Raw genomic sequence first — 16,640 nt, forward strand, 5'->3', positions numbered from 1 at the left:
AAAAAAAGCATAAGACCATCCATGGGAGTCGGTGATATGAATGAAGTCACTTACAACATTTCGAGACAGAGGTGGAGCAGGATTGAGGTTTTGTAATTCTATTTAGAGGGATTATTTAGGAATAGAAAAAAAGAAATAAAAGTAATAAAATTCCTAAACACCTTTAAATAGCAATTCACACTTGTTTTCCCTAGGGAGACAATCACTTTAGTACATTAAAATGGTTGCAGGCTTGTTACATGACAAATGTTATTGGGACAGGTGACTGTGAGCCTGGGTAGTAGAATGTGTTGGAACATGTGGATATTCTGATCTAATACTGGAGATACCAGAGCTGCTGAGGTAAGAAGAGGCCTCACCCTGTCTTTCTGATCTAATACTGGCGATACCAGGGCTGCTGAGGCAAGAAAAGGCTGCCCACACTACTGTCCACTATGTCTTTCTGATTTAATACTGGAGCTATCAGGGCTGCTGAGGGAAGAAGAGGCTGCCCACACTACTGTCCACTATGTCTCAACCTATAGAGAGGGCACTCAAAATAAATGCTCCGCCATCAAAATATATAGTACACCAAAGAAAAGATGGACACCAAAGCTAAGAATAACAATTTATTGAAAACCATTAAAAACAGTAAAAAACTGCACAAATGAAATAGGTAACAAGAAAAAATATACAAAAAGAATATAGAAGAAAGGCAACACTAGTGCCGCATACAAAATACAACCTGCTAAATAGCAGAGTAACATGAAAAGGGAGGAGGTGTGCCATAAGGTAACCAATACATATAAATACTATTAAATATTCATGGTGGCACACATCCAGTAAGATGTCCAGCAACAATAGGATATTTACTCAGGGCGCCCCCCGAGGAAGCAATATTTGCGAAACGCGCGTCGGGGCTCCTCTTTCCGCATACCGTTACAGGGTGGGACTCTGCGTGTGCTCACAACCTTTCTACTTCTTGTAAGTATAATACGGCTCTACTCATATGTGTTTATGGGATTTTCCCCGGTATATTTGCACACATGTGTTATAGATACATAGGGCTCCTATGCCACATTGTATTTCACATGAGGCACCTTATTTTCTTGTTACTTACATGCACACTCATTGTCCCCCTGTACCTGCCTTCTACGTATGAGTAAATATCCTATTGTTGCTGGACATCTTACTGGATGTGTGCCACCATGAATATTTCATAGTATTTATATGTATTTATTGGTTACCTTATGGCACACCTCCTCCCTTTTCATGTTACTCTGCTATTTAGCAGGTTGTATTTTGTATGCGGCACTAGTGTTGCCTTTCTTCTATATACTTTTTGTATATTTTTTCTTGTTACCTATTTCATTTGTGCAGTTTTTTACTGTTTTTAATGGTTTTCAATAAATTGTTATTCTTAGCTTTGGTGTCCATCTTTTCTTTGGTGTCCACTATGTCTGTATGATCTAATACTGGAGATATCATGGCTGGTGAGGTAAGAAGAGGCAGCCCACACTACTGTCCACTATGTCTTTCTGATTTAATACTGGAGCTATCAGGGCTGCTGAGGGAAGAAGAGGCCTCTTTTACTGCTGTCTTCTAATGAACTACACTACCGTTTAGGGTCACCCAGACAATTGTGTTTTGCATGAAAACTCATTCTTTTATTAATCAAATGAATTTAAAATCTAGTCCAGACATTGACAAGGTTTGAAAAAAAGATTTGTATTTGAAATAATTTTCTCCTGCAAACTTTGCTTTCGTCAAAGAATGCTCCCTTTGCAGCAATTACAGCATTGCAGACCTTTGGCATTCTAGCAGTTAATTTGCGGAGGTAATCTGAAGAAATTTCACCCCATGCGTCCAGAAGCCCCTCCCACAAGTTGGTTTGGCTTGATGGGCACTTTTTGCGTACCATACGGTCAAGCTGCTCCCACAAAAGCTCAATGGGGTTGAGATCTGGTGACTGCACTGGCCACTCCATTACAGATAGAATACCAGCTGCCTGCTTCTTCCCTAAATAGTTCTTGCATAATTTGGAGGTGTGCTTTGGGTCATTGTCCTGTTGTAGGATGAAATTGGCTCCAATCAAGCACTGTCCACAGAGTATGGCATGGCGTTGCAAAATGGAGTGATAGCCTTCCTTATTTAATATCCCTTTTACCTTGAACAAATCTCCCACTTTACCAGCACCAAAGCAACCCCAGACCATCACATTTCCCCCACCATGCTTGACAGATGGCATCAGGCACTTTTCCAGCATCTTTTCAGTTGCTCTGCATCTCACAAATGTTCTTCTGTGTGATCCAAACACCTCAAACTTGGATTCGTCTGTCCATAACACTTTTTTCCAATCTTCCTCTGTCCAATGTCTCTGTTCTTTTGCCCATATTCATCTTTTCCTTTTATTAGCCAGTCTCAGATATGGCTTTTTCTTTGCCACTCTGCCCTGAAGGCCAAAATCCCGGAGTCGCCTCTTCACTGTAGACATTGACACTGGCGTTTTGCATGTACTATTTAATGAAGCTGCCAGTTGAGGTCCTGTGAGGCTTCAATTTCTCAAACTACAGACTCTAATGTACTTGTCTTGTTGCTCAGTTGTGCAGTGGGGCCTCCCACTTCTCTTTCTACTCTGGTTAGAGCCTATGTTTGCTCTCCTCTGAAGGGAGAAGTACACACTGTTGTAGGAAATATTCAGTTTCTTGGCAATTTCTCGCATGGAATAGCCTTAATTTCTAAAAACAAGAATAGACTGTCGAGTTTCACATGAAAGTTCTTTTTTTCTGGCCATTTTGAGAGTTTAATGGAACCAGCAAATGTTATGATCCAGATTCTCAACTAGCTCAAAGGAAGGTCAGGTTTATAGGTTCTCTAATCAGCATCTAATCAACTGTTCTCTAATCAACTGTTTTCAGCTGTGCTGACGTACTTGCACAAGGGTTTTCAAGGGTATTCTAACCATCCATTAGCCTTCTTACACAGTTAGCAAACACAAAGTGCCATAAGAACACTGGAGTGATGGTTCAAAATACAGATACAAAAAGCAAAAATAACTAATCTCAGCCAGAAGCATTATTGTAACTACTTCTCCATTGATAGTATCCAACAAAATCACAAATAGTGGACAATTAAATATTGCTACCAAAAGATGAGTAACTAGTACTCACAGACCACTATAACACAACAAATATAAAATCAATACAAATTTATTGAAAAAATATTTTTAAAAGTACATATCATACCATGTGAGGATCTCAAAAGGAATCAGTCAAAGTTCCATATACACACAGTGGAAATATTACATTACATATAACTAAGCATTTAAAGTATGTATAAGTCTATATATGTCCCATATGAGGCTTCTCAGAGACACCCTTTAAGGTTATTTTCAATATATTACTGCCTGGATGGTGAGAATTCATCATTAAGAACATCCAGAGGTATATTAAAGTAAATCAATGCTTAAACATTCTGTGTACCACTGGCAGGAACGCCCCGACGCGCGTTTCGCCTACGTGCTTTCTCAAGGAGAGTGTCACACTCTGGATGTTCTTAATGATGAATTCTCACCATCCGGGCAGTAATATATTGAAAATAACCTTAAAGGGTGTCTCTGAGAAGCCTCATATGGGACATATATAGACTTACACATACTTTAAATGCTTAGTTATATCTAATGTAATATTTCCACTGTGTATATGGAACTTTGACTGATTCCTTTTGAGATCCTCACATGGTATGATATGTACTTTTAAAATATTTTTTCAATAAATTTGTATTGATTTTATATTGGTTGTGTTATAGTGGTTATAGTGGTCTGTGAGTACTAGTTACTCATCTTTTGGTAGCACTGGAGTGATGGTTGTTGTAAATGGGCCTCTATGCACCTATGAAGATATTGCATTACAAACCAGATGTTTGCAGCTAGAATAGTCATTTACCACATTAACAATGTATAGAGTGTATTTCTGAAGCATTTAATGTTAGCTTCATTGGAACAAAATGTACTTTTCTTTCAAAAATAAGGAAATTTCTAAGTGACCTTAAACTTCTGAACGGTAGTGTATGTGAAGTAATTTATCATCTGATTTGAAGCCAGGACATACCGTCATTAATTAGAAATTTCACTTTCCAATAGAAAACAATGTGTCAATATAAATAAATTAATTACATACTACATATATCCTAAAGAAATGGGCAACTACTTAGGGACTACAGTGAAGAGAATCTGTCAGCTGATTTCCCAATAAACAGATATCGTAGACCTGACAAGGCTGGTGTATCTGCTTTTGAAATCCATGGCAAATGGCTGTATAATGTTTTTGGAAAGTTTTCCCATCTGATATTACATAAATCAAGCTCTACCTGGATTTATAAAATGCTCATCTTAATGTCAGGGAAAATGTCAAAATGGATTATTCAGCTATTCAGACATTTGATTTATTTTTTAAAGTAAGGCACATCAGCTTTACGAAATGTATTTTAAAATATATCTCGTTTGTATTGTATAATCTGGTGACGGATTTGCTTTATTGGTTAAGAGCAGTATCGCAGATTGACTACGGCACAACACTACTGTACATTTATGTCATGCCTGAACAGCAAATTAAAAATGATACTTATTGCCTGTAACAGCCACCCAAGCTTATTGCATTTCATGCTATAAAACAGCAGACTTCTTTCTCTAGGATGCCTTTACAAGAAGCATTCTAACAAAAAGTTAATTTTCCACATTTTCTGCAGTAATTTGTGCTATGATTTATAGTGACAAGAAAAAAACAAACACTGCACCCAGATGTTAGCTTTAGCTTGATAGGGAAACATGACACACAATGGAAAAAGGAAGGCTTGTAAAAAGGCATGAATCATAACAGCTTCATGCATTCTTTAGACAACTGCATTGATCTACAAAGGAGCCGATGTCCCAGGTTATACGCTACAAACAGATTTTACATCGCAGAGCAACGAATGGCGGAGAATACCAGGTTTGCTACTAAGGAAAGGCATCAGCTGGTCAGGAATCAGGGAGACCACCGTTTCCTGTAAATGGCAACTATGAAGTATTGCTATTAATGTCAGAGGATGGACACAAATAAAAGGACTATGAAAGGTCACAGACAACTGCTCATAAATGATGAAATGAGTTGACTGGTCCTTAACCAGCTGCCATGAAAAACAGCAAGAAATAAAAGGAAGCAATACAGAGAAAAGTACAAGCACGTTACTACGAAAACCCGATCTCCTGTAAAGAATACCACAACTTACTGTAGAGAGCAATGAGCTGGGGGCAATCTAACTATAATAGAGTTAAATGTAGATGACAATGCCAGGCCACGGTATTACTGTGGTAATGACAGCAGTCCATTATCCTGCAAAAGAGAAAATATACCTAATGCAATGCACAGGGTGTAATGACAAATGCTGGGACATAAGAAAAGGAACAGACTCCAGGAAAAAGGCCATCATCACTGCTTTGATCATGGCAATCCTTCAGGAGAAAGTTCTCTTATCATGAGATCACACCACTTAGCCAAGTCTTAAGACTTCTACTTTGAAAAGAAGAAAACGAGACAATATTCTTGATTGTGCAGATAATGGAGAGACGCTTATGTTGGTGGTACATTTATCCCCCTTCTATGGGGTTTGTGAATCCCTCTGGCACCGGCAGAAATATTTCTCCGTCACAGCATACAGCCTTCATTGTACCGCGGCACTGCAGATCTGTTGTGCTACGGTGCCATCTAGTGCACAGAATGCAACCTTCAGAAAAGAGCTAGGAAAAATCCTAACCCACATAAATAGGGATAAAGGAAACAAGATTGGGATTAAAGTGGTAAAAATGTGTTTATTTGCAGAACACCTGTCAATAATTCTACAAGATCAAGAAGAATGGGGATGCTTATCTGGTTATAGAACAAACATATCAAAAGGTGAGTTGTCATTTCTAGAAAAACAAGGGACTGGAATCAGATAAGTAGAGTTTTCTATCTCTAAGGCCAAATTCATATGCCTGTGAAACACGTCCTGAGTGTGGATCGCAATATCTGAACAGACCGTGGGTCTCCTGAACTGACACCTCAACAGCCTCTCGTATGCCCAGGAGGCTGCCGATTATGGGTCAGAAAACCTGCGGTCCATCCAGACATTGCGGACTGTACTTACACCGCGTTTCACAAACTTCTGATATCGACTTAAGTTTGTATATCTCATTTGCAGAAGGAAACCTATCAATACAACAAAGCCTAAGGTGGATAACAACTTATAGAACTAGTCACCATAGTAAAACATAATAAAACGGCCATCCGTACTACTGGTGACGCATGACCCTCCGGGCCTATCATCAATTACATGTACCACTTTAAAGAAAAAGATGAAATAACGGTCCAACAAAAAATATCCAGAAAATATATATAAACTTTATTAATCATCAACATGACCAAAGTGCAAGGAGGGAAAATGACACTAACGGAAAAATGCTGAATAAGAAAGCAGGAGGCGCGTGCCCCAGACAACGTCCCCAAGACTCATAATAGCTTAATATATAAGGTTTTGCCTTAAAAAACTAAGCAAAAATCCAAAATGAAAAAATAAAAACTAAAGAAACATAACGCAAAAACCTAAATGTGGAGTAGTCTAAGTACAATGCGGAAATAAGACAATAATGCAGTAATGTGCAGTAATCAGCAGACCACCATTGCTACAATACACAGAAGCGGCAAAAATAATACATGGTGCGAACAACCATGTTTGCAGTACTTCAATGATACACTCCTCCAGTGAAAAGCCGAAAACTGTGGTGGCTGTCAATAACTTACCGCACTTTAGGTTTTGATTTCCGGTGTCTGTGCTTTTTAAACCGTCTGTGTACTTAGTATCTCTGCCCCCTAACGAAGGTGTTCCTACCGAAACGCGCGTTGGGGCGGAGGCGCGGTCCCTGGCACAATTGTCCCTAAAGTGCGGTAAGTTATTGACAGCCACCACAGTTTTCGGCTTTTCACTGGAGGAGTGTATCATTGAAGTACTGCAAACATGGTTGTTCGCACCATGTATTATTTTTGCCGCTTCTGTGTATTGTAGCAATGGTGGTCTGCTGATTACTGCACATTACTGCATTATTGTCTTATTTCCGCATTGTACTTAGACTACTCCACATTTAGGTTTTTGCGTTATGTTTCTTTAGTTTTTATTTTTTCATTTTGGATTTTTGCTTAGTTTTTTAAGGCAAAACCTTATATATTAAGCTATTATGAGTCTTGGGGACGTTGTCTGGGGCACGCGCCTCCTGCTTTCTTATTCAGCATTTTTCCGTTAGTGTCATTTTCCCTCCTTGCACTTTGGTCATGTTGATGATTAATAAAGTTTATATATATTTTCTGGATATTTTTTGTTGGACCGTTATTTCATCTTTTTCTTTAAAGTGGTACAAAGCCTAAGGTGGGTAGATCTCCCCGTGTCCTAGTCAGAAGAGTAAAGCTAGGTGAGATGATCCATTCTTCTACAGATGACACAGGGAGGCTAATCAGAAGCTAGGTGAGGTGATCCGATATTCCACAGATGACACAGGGAGGCTAATCAGAAGCTAGGTGAGATGATCCGTTCTTCTACAGATGACACAAGGATGCTAATCAGAAGCTAGGTGAGATGATCCGATATTCCACAGATGACACAGGGAGGCTAATCAGAAGCTAGGTGAGATGATCCGTTCTTCTACAGATGACACAAGGATGCTAATCAGAAGCTAGGTGAGATGATCCGTTCTTCTACAGATGACACAGGGAGGCTAATCAGAAGCTAGGTGAGATGATCCGTTCTTCTACAGATGACACAAGGACGCCAATCAGAAGCTAGGTGAGATGATCCATTCTTCTACAGATGACACAGGAAGGCTAATCAGAAGCTAGGTGAGATGATTCGTTCTTCTACAGATGACACAGGAAAGCTAATCAGAAGCTAGGTGAGATGATCTGTTCTTCTACAGATGGCACAAGGATGCTAATCAGAAGCTAGGTGAGATGATCCATTATTCTACAGATGACATGGGGAGGCTAATCAGAAGCTAGGTGAGATAATCTGTTCTTCTACAGATGACACAAGGATGCTAATCAGAAGCTAGGTGAGATGATCCGTTCTTCTACAGATGACACAGGGAGGCTAATCAGAAGCTAGCTGAGATGATCAGTTCTTCTACAGAAGACACAAGGACGCTAATCAGAAGCTAGGTGAGATGATCCATTCTTCTACAGATGACACAGGAAGGCTAATCAGAAGCTAGGTGAGATGATCCGTTCTTCTACAGATGACACAAGGACGCTAATCAGAAGCTAGGTGAGATGATCCATTATTCTACAGATGACATGGGGAGGCTAATCAGAAGTTAGGTGAGATGATCCGTTCTTCTACAGATGACACAAGGATGCTAATCAGAAGCTAGGTGAGATGATCCGTTCTTCTACAGATGACACAAGGACGCTAATCAGAAGCTAGGTGAGATGATCTGTTATTCTACAGATGACACAGGGAAGCTAATCAGAAGCTAGGTGAGATGATCCATTGTTCTACAGCTGACACAGGATGGCTAATCAGAAGCTAGGTGCGATGATCCGTTCTTCTACAGATGACACAAGGACGCTAATCAGAAGCTAGGTGAGATGATCTGTTATTCTACAGATGACACAGGGAAGCTAATCAGAAGCTAGGTGAGATGATCCATTCTTCTACAGCTGACACAGGATGGCTAATCAGAAGCTAGGTGCGATGATCCGTTCTTCTACAGATGACAAGGACGCTAATCAGAAGCTAGGTGAGATGATCCATTATTCTACAGATGACATGGGGAGGCTAATCAGAAGCTAGGTGAGATGATCCGTTCTTCTGCAGATGACAAGGACGCTAATCAGAAGCTAGGTGAGATGATCCGTTCTTCTAGAGATGACAAGGACACTAATCAGAAGCTAGGTGAGATGATCCATTATTCTACAGATGACATGGGGAGGCTAATCAGAAGCTAGGCGAGATGATCCATTCTTCTACAGATGACACAGGAAGACTAATCAGAAGCTAGGCGAGATGATCCATTATTCTACAGATGACATGGGGAGGCTAATCGGAAGCTAGGTGAGATGATCTGTTCTACAGATGACACAAGGACGCTAATCAGAAGCTAGGTGAGATGATCTGTTCTTCTACAGATGACACAAGGACGCTAATCAGAAGCTAGGTGAGATGATCTGTTCTTCTACAGATGACATGGGGAGGCTAATCAGAAGCTAGGTGAGATGATCTGTTCTTCTACAGATGACATGGGGAGGCTAATCAGAAGTTAGGTGAGATGATCCATTATTCTACAGATGACACAGGAAGGCTAATCAGAAGCTAGGTGAGATGATCCGTTCTTCTACAGATGACACAGGGCGGCTATTAAGAAGCTAGGTGAGATGATCCGTTCTTCTACAGATGATACAGGGAGGCTAATCAGAAGCTAGGTGAGATGATCCGTTCTACTACAGATGACACATGACAGCTAGTAAGAAGCTAGGTGAGATGATCTGTTCTTCTACAGATGACACAGGGAGGCTAATCAGAACTCTGCACAAATTAAATGAGGAGATAGGAAAACCGGTATTCAAACTGAAAAAATGACCATACAGAAATGTAGAGAAATACTGACTTTCACCGGTAATGAAAAAATATATCCTGGCATGATTAGCTTGGTATTTTATGGATTAGGGTAATAGAACGACAATAAGCTGGGACTTTAAAAAATTGCTTGCAGTTTCCACATATTGTAAGAAATGGAAAAACTCGATATCCATTAAAGGGGAATCTGTCAGTAGGTTTTTGCTATGTAATCTGACAGTAGCAGGACATAAGGACAGGGAGCCTCATTCCAGCAATGTATCATTTAGTTTCTTGGGTGCAGCAGTTTTCTCTGCTGAAGATCTAGCAGTTCTGTGAATGCGGAGCTCTGTATAACCCCACCCACACCAGTTCTCTAAATGCTGAGCTCTGCATAATCCCGCCCACACCTCTGATTGACAGCCTTCCGTGTATTGTATAGTGATAGAAAGCTGCTAATTGAAGCTGTGGGTTGGGTTGGACTACGAGGCACAAGGATAGTTGTCTTCTACTGATAATCTGCTGATAAAACAGATTCTAGTTAATGACACATCATCAGGCTCTCTTCTACCCATATATAATGGTGCTTCCCACTACATAGCCAAGAGAATGCAGAGAGATTCCCTTTAAAGATACAATAGCTGCATAGAGTATAGCTGCATAGAGTACGATACAGGAAAAAGTTAACCTCCCAATGAATTTTTGAAATATGGCAAGTTTATTGAGTACCCAGGAATTGGACCAAAAATAAACTGGAAAACAACAAGATTTCAGAATATTCCAAGTATTCAAGTAGACTGTGGAGATCCCAAACTTTCATTGTTATTAACAAGGTACAGGGTTCTATGGATCTTTAGTAGCAGATGGGGTAAGGGCTTTAATATCACTCTATGACTTCATCTTCTCAGGAGATCACTCACTCTATATAAAGTTTAGAATATACTTAAGGAGAAATGGTCAACTTCAGAAGAGTGGAGAAGGGAGTTGTTGTTCATGTTGATGACTAGATCATTGTCAGCCATAAGACTGTTAAGTAATTAACAAGATAGATTTCAGGCTTTAAACGCTCACGTTTCACTACTTGGGAAAGTAGAGAAATCAGCGTCTTCTAGGAAAGTGTGATAGAACTGATTAAAGTTACAGATTAATGAACTGGTCTCATGGCTTTTACTACAGTGTGTCCGTAACGTCATGGTGCACTTTTGACCAAGTCACCGGAAAGCAACAAAAAAAACAAAAGAAATGTGAAATCTGTCCTACTGAAAGAAGAACTCTCCCAGTTTCATACCTATTCAGTGCAGTTCGATGTGGGCTCCACTGGTTGCCATACACACATCCAAACGATAGTGAAGTTCTTGCCACACACGGATAAGGACGTCTGGTGTAACAAGAGTGAATAACGTATGTGATTCTCTTTTTTAAGCGATTAATGTGTATGATACTTTCAATGTACACATGTTGCTTCACATAACTCCAAAAGTAAAAGCCTAAGGGCATCAGATTAGGGGATCGTGGTGGCCATGGCTTGACAGAACCCATGCCTATCCACTGCCGGGGGAATGTTCTATCCAGAAACTCACGAACTATGGTGGCGTAGTGTGGAGGAGCGCCGTCCTGTTAAAAGATGACACCTTCTGGAAATTGTGACACTGCATACAATTCCAACTAATTTGATCAGCTTCTACGAAGAGGTAAGTTCCGGACTGGACCAAGGGAACCAAGTGGATGTAGTGTATATGGACTTTTCAAAAGATTTTGATACGGTGCCACACAAAAGGTTGTTACACAAAATGAGAATAATGGGGATAGGGGAAAATATGTGTAAGTGGATTGAGAGCTGGCTCAGGGATAGGAAACAAAGGGTGGCTATTAATGGAGCACACTCGGACTGGATCGCGGTTAGCAGTGGGGGGTACCACAGGGGTCAGTATTGGGCCCTCTTCTTTTTAACATATTTATTAATGACCTTGTAGGGGGCATTCAGAGTAGAATTTCAATATTTGCAGATGACACTAAACTCTGCAGGGTAATCAATACAGGGGAGGACAATTTTATATTACAGGATGATTTATGTAAACTAGAAGCTTGGGCTGATAAATGGCAAATGAGCTGTAATGGGCATAAATGTAAGGTCATGCACTTGGGTAGAAGTAATAAGATGTATAATTAAGTGCTTAATTCTAAAACTCTGGGTAAAACCATCAATGAAAAAGACCTGGGTGTATGGGTGGATGACAAACTCATATTCAGTGGCCAGTGTCAGGCAGCTGCTACAAAGGCAAATAAAATAATGGGATGCATTAAAAGAGGCATAGATGCTCATGAGGAGAACATAATTTTACCGCTATACAAGTCACTAGTGCGACCACACTTAGAATACTGTGCACAGTTCTGGTCTCCGGTGTATAAGAAAGACATAGCTGAACTGGAGCGGGTGCAGAGAAGAGCGACCAAGGTTATTAGAGGACTGGGGGGTCTGCAATACCAAGATAGGTTATTACACTTGGGGCTATTTAGTTTGGAAAAACGAAGACTAAGGGGTGATCTTATTTTAATGTACAAATATATGAGGGGACAGTACAAAGACCTTTCTGATGATCTTTTTAATCATAGACCTGAGACAGGGACAAGGGGGCATCCTCTACGTCTGGAGGAAAGAAGGTTTAAGCATAATCACAGACGCGGATTCTTTACTGTAAGAGCAGTGAGACTATGGAACTCTCTGCCGTATGATGTTGTAATGAGTGACTCATTACTTAAATTTAAGAAGGGACTGGATACCTTTCTGGAAAAGTATAATGTTACCGGGTATATACACTAGATTCCTTGATAGGGCGTTGATCCAGGGAACTATTCTGATTGCCGTATGTGGAGTCGGGAAGGAATTTTTTTCCCCAATGTGGAGCTTACTCTTTGCCACATGGGTTTTTTTTGCCTTCCTCTGGATCAACATGTTACGGCATGTTAGGTTAGGCTATGGGTTGAACTAGATGGACTTAAAGTCTTCCTTCGACCTTAATAACTATGTAACTATGTAACATGTCAAGATAAGGGTTTGCCATCACAGACCGCTCCGCGAAAAAAAAAATGGGCCTATCACCTTATCATGCATCAGGCCACACGTTCAATTTAGGGGTGTTACGTTCGTACTCAACGTAGGCATGAGGATGTTCAGCAGCCCACATTCGGATGTTACGGCGATGATATGGAAGGTTGCCTCATTGCTAAACACCATCTTCTGTAAAAATCTTGCATCACTGTCGATCTCATGAAGCATATCTGTAGCAAATGCGCATCGTTTGGGTCTATCGCCGGTTTGATAGCGTGCAACAGCCGCAATTTGTACCCTGTAAAACAGAGACGTTTCTTTAACACCTTATGAACAGTAGTCTTGCTTAGGTGTAATTCTCAAGCACACGCACGCACAGATTTTTTAGGGCTCCTTAGGTAGCTATCCCGTATAGCCTCTACAGACTCGTCACTCACTGATGGCCTACCAGAACGGGGTTTCTCCACCGAACTGCCGGTTTCCTTCAACTGCTTATCCCACTGAGTAATATTATTCTTATGTGGTGGCACTTCGTTATAAACGCGCCGATATTCACGTAGCACTTTGGTCAAGGATTTGAATTTAGCGAGCCCCACAACACACTGAACCTTCCTGTGTACCATCCACATCTCGACTGGCATGGAAAACCACACAGCTGGCATAAGCTTGTGGTTGCATGATGTCACAGACCTGGCAGTGCATTAATCAGAGTTCAGTTTATCAGGGGTTAATCTGACTTGGGGCTCAGCAACAGCTTAAATGAGTTTGTGTTGCTTGATTGGTTCTTGTTATCTCTCCTCATGAATAGGTCTGATATGACTGGGCCAGAGAAAGGGCGCCAAAATGTACACTATAAATAGATCCTGTGATTGGTCAAACGTGCACCATGACTTTACGGACACATTGTATTTCAGCATTTGAATCTAGAGATAATCACAGAAATGATTCTGTTGGATTCTCAATGCATAGACTATACTTCACCATCAATACTGACAGATAGAGGCAACACAGAAATTATATATTGGGAGATCAAATATAAAGCGCTACAAAAAAAAAAAGGAAAATTCTCAGTTCTGAAATAGATGGAGGGATTTATCTGTAGACAAAAAGGAAGATGACTATAAGTGCTGACTGAGAAAGGAAGAAGATTCCCACCCATGAAAAGAGGAAGATAAAGCACAAAGTACAATGTATTTATTATGTGATGACAAAAAATAATAAAGACATTAAAGGGAACCTGTCAGCAGTTTTGGCCGATATAAGATATGGCCACTGCCTTTCAGGGCTTATCAACAGCATTCTATAATGCTGTAGATAAGCCCCCCAGCTGACCTGAAAGATAAGGAAAATAAGTCTTAAGGTACCGTCACACTAGGCGATATCGCCAGCAATCCGTGACGTTGCAGCGACCTGGATGGCGATATCGCTGTATTTGACACGCAGCAGCGATCTGGATCCCGCTGTGAAATTGCTGGTCGCTGCTAGAAGGTCTGCACATTATTTGGTCGCTAGGTCGCCGTGTATCGCCGTGTTTGACAGCAAAAGCGACGATACCAGCGATATTTTACACTGGTAACCAGGGTAAACATCGGGTTACTAAGCGCAGGGGCGCGCTTAGTAACCCGATGTTTACCCTGGTTACCAGCGTAAAAGTTAAAAAAACAAACAGCACATACTCACCAGCGCGTCTCCCAGCCTCTGCTTCCTGACACTAAAGCGCCGGCCCTAAACTGAAAGTGAAAGCACAGCGGTGACGTCACCGCTCTGCTGTTAGGGCCGGAGCTCAGTCAGTGTCAGGAAGCAGAGGCTGGGGGACGCGCAGGTGAGCATGTACTGTTTGTTTTTTTAACTTTTACGCTGGTAACCAGGGTAAACATCGGGTTACTAAGCGCGGCACTGCGCTTAGCAACCCGATGTTTACCCTGGTTACCCGGGGACCTCGGCATCGCTGGTCGCTGGAGAGCGGTCTGTGTGACAGCTCTCCAGCGACCACACAGCGACGCTGCAGCGATCGGCATTGCTGTCGCTATCGCTGCAGCGTCGCTTAATGTGACGGTACCCTTAAGGTACCTTCACACTGAACAACTTAACAACGATATCGCTAGCGATCCGTGACGTTGCAGCGTCCTGGATAGCGATATTGTTGTGTTTGACACGCAGCAGCGATCAGGATCCTGCTGTGACATTGTTGGTCGGAGCTAGAAGGCCAGCACCTTATTTCGTCGCTGGATCACCCGCTGACATCGCTGAGTCGGCGTGTGTGACACCGATCCAGCGATGTGTTCGCTTGTAACCAGGGTAAACATCGGGTTACTAAGCGCAGGGCCGCGCTTAGTAACCCGATATTTACCCTGGTTACCATTGTAAAGGTAAAAAAAAAACAAACACTACATACTCACCTTCTGATGTCTGTCGTGTCCCCCGGCGTCCGCTTCCCTGCACTGTGTCAGCGCCGGCCGGCCGTAAAGCAGAGCACAGCGGTGACGTCACCGCTCTGCTTTAGGGCCGGCGCTTACAGTGCCGGGAAGCGGACGCCGGGGGACGCGACAGACACCGGAATGTAAGTATGTAGTGTTTTTTTTTTTTTTACATTTACACTGGTAACCAGGGTAAACATCGGGTTACTAAGCATGGCCCTGCGCTTAGTAACCCGATGTTTACCCTGGTTACCCGGGGACTTCGGCATCGTTGGTCGCTGGAGAGCTGTCTGTGTGACAGCTCTCCAGCGACCACACAACGACGAAACAGCGATGCTGCAGCGATCGGCATCGTTGTCTATATCGCTGCAGCGTCGCTTAATGTGACGGTACCTTTATTATACTCACTCGGGGGTGGGGGGGCACAGTCCGGTCTGATGGGTGTCACAGGTCTGGATACGGCACCTCCCATCTTCTTATGATTGCCGCCCTCCTGCTTGCTTCATGGCTCCCGGCATCGCGCTACTGCACAGGCGTACTTATCTGCCCTGTTGAGGGCAGAGTAAAGTACTGCAGTGCGCAGGCGCTGGGCCTCTCTGACCTTTCCCGATGCTTGCAGATAAGTATGCCTGCGCAGGAGCGGGATGCTGGGGAGCCATGAAGCAAGCAGGAGGGTGGGATGGGAGGGCCAGACCTGGACCCATCGGACCGGACTGCCCCCCCGGGTGAGTATAATAAGACTTATTTTCCTTACCTTTCAGGTCGGATCGGGGGCTTATCTATAACATTACAGAATGCTGTGTATAAGCCCTGAAAGGCAGTGGCTGCATCTTATGTCGTCCAAACCTGGTGAGAGGTTCCCTTTAAGGAAAATCTCTCACCGCGATTAACTCCCTCCAAGTTAGGGCACCAAAATATGCCCGATAACCAAAAGCCAGAGTTTAATAGCTCCATGACCACAAGTTATTTGTTAAGATGCACAACTTGCTACAAAAGAAGAAGGGGTAAATGTGTTTTATTCCCAACAATCATAAAAACATGGTTTCATGGGTAAAATTTGTCCTTGGTGAATACACGTTTTTCCATTAGTGAGATCAGAGATGACAGGTAGTGCTTATAATGTTCTATGGAACTTGGAGAACAATATCTGGGACTCACTAGCTCCTCCCCTTTCCATAGAATTTTAAAAGCACCAAACGTCATCCCTCTCAGTAATGTGAAAATCGGTCTTCACTAAATACAGATTTTTATTTTACCCATGAATTAAGAGTGAAAGATCAATCCAGGAGGGGAAAGAAACGGATTTCTCTGATAAACATATATTACAAAGTTCCTTATTTTCATGTGTTCTATTGCTTTATGAAATAATTCAAATGACGATTACTCTAAAGGCTTCTGGATGGAAAATATACATTACACATCCAGGCAGTCCACGTGTGTTACTGCAGTGAAGAACTAAAACGTCAATGCAGTGCAAGCAGCTCTCACAAGATCATGTAGGGTGAGGGAAGCTGCTGGGGCTAATACACCACCCCGGTTGTAGTGGAAACCTGCATAAAAAAGAAGACTTCTGAATG

At 41.9% G+C, this 16,640-nt stretch overlaps 1 protein-coding gene across 3 annotated transcripts in view; it reads right to left on the minus strand.

The window, feature by feature from the left end:
- Positions 1-16,640, minus strand: part of PIKFYVE (phosphoinositide kinase, FYVE-type zinc finger containing) — a 450,712-nt gene that overhangs the window by 208,605 nt on the left and 225,467 nt on the right. The window lies entirely within an intron of this gene.

Source organism: Ranitomeya variabilis, chromosome 7, assembly GCF_051348905.1.
Source record: "Ranitomeya variabilis isolate aRanVar5 chromosome 7, aRanVar5.hap1, whole genome shotgun sequence".
NCBI classification, from domain to species: domain Eukaryota; kingdom Metazoa; phylum Chordata; class Amphibia; order Anura; family Dendrobatidae; genus Ranitomeya; species Ranitomeya variabilis.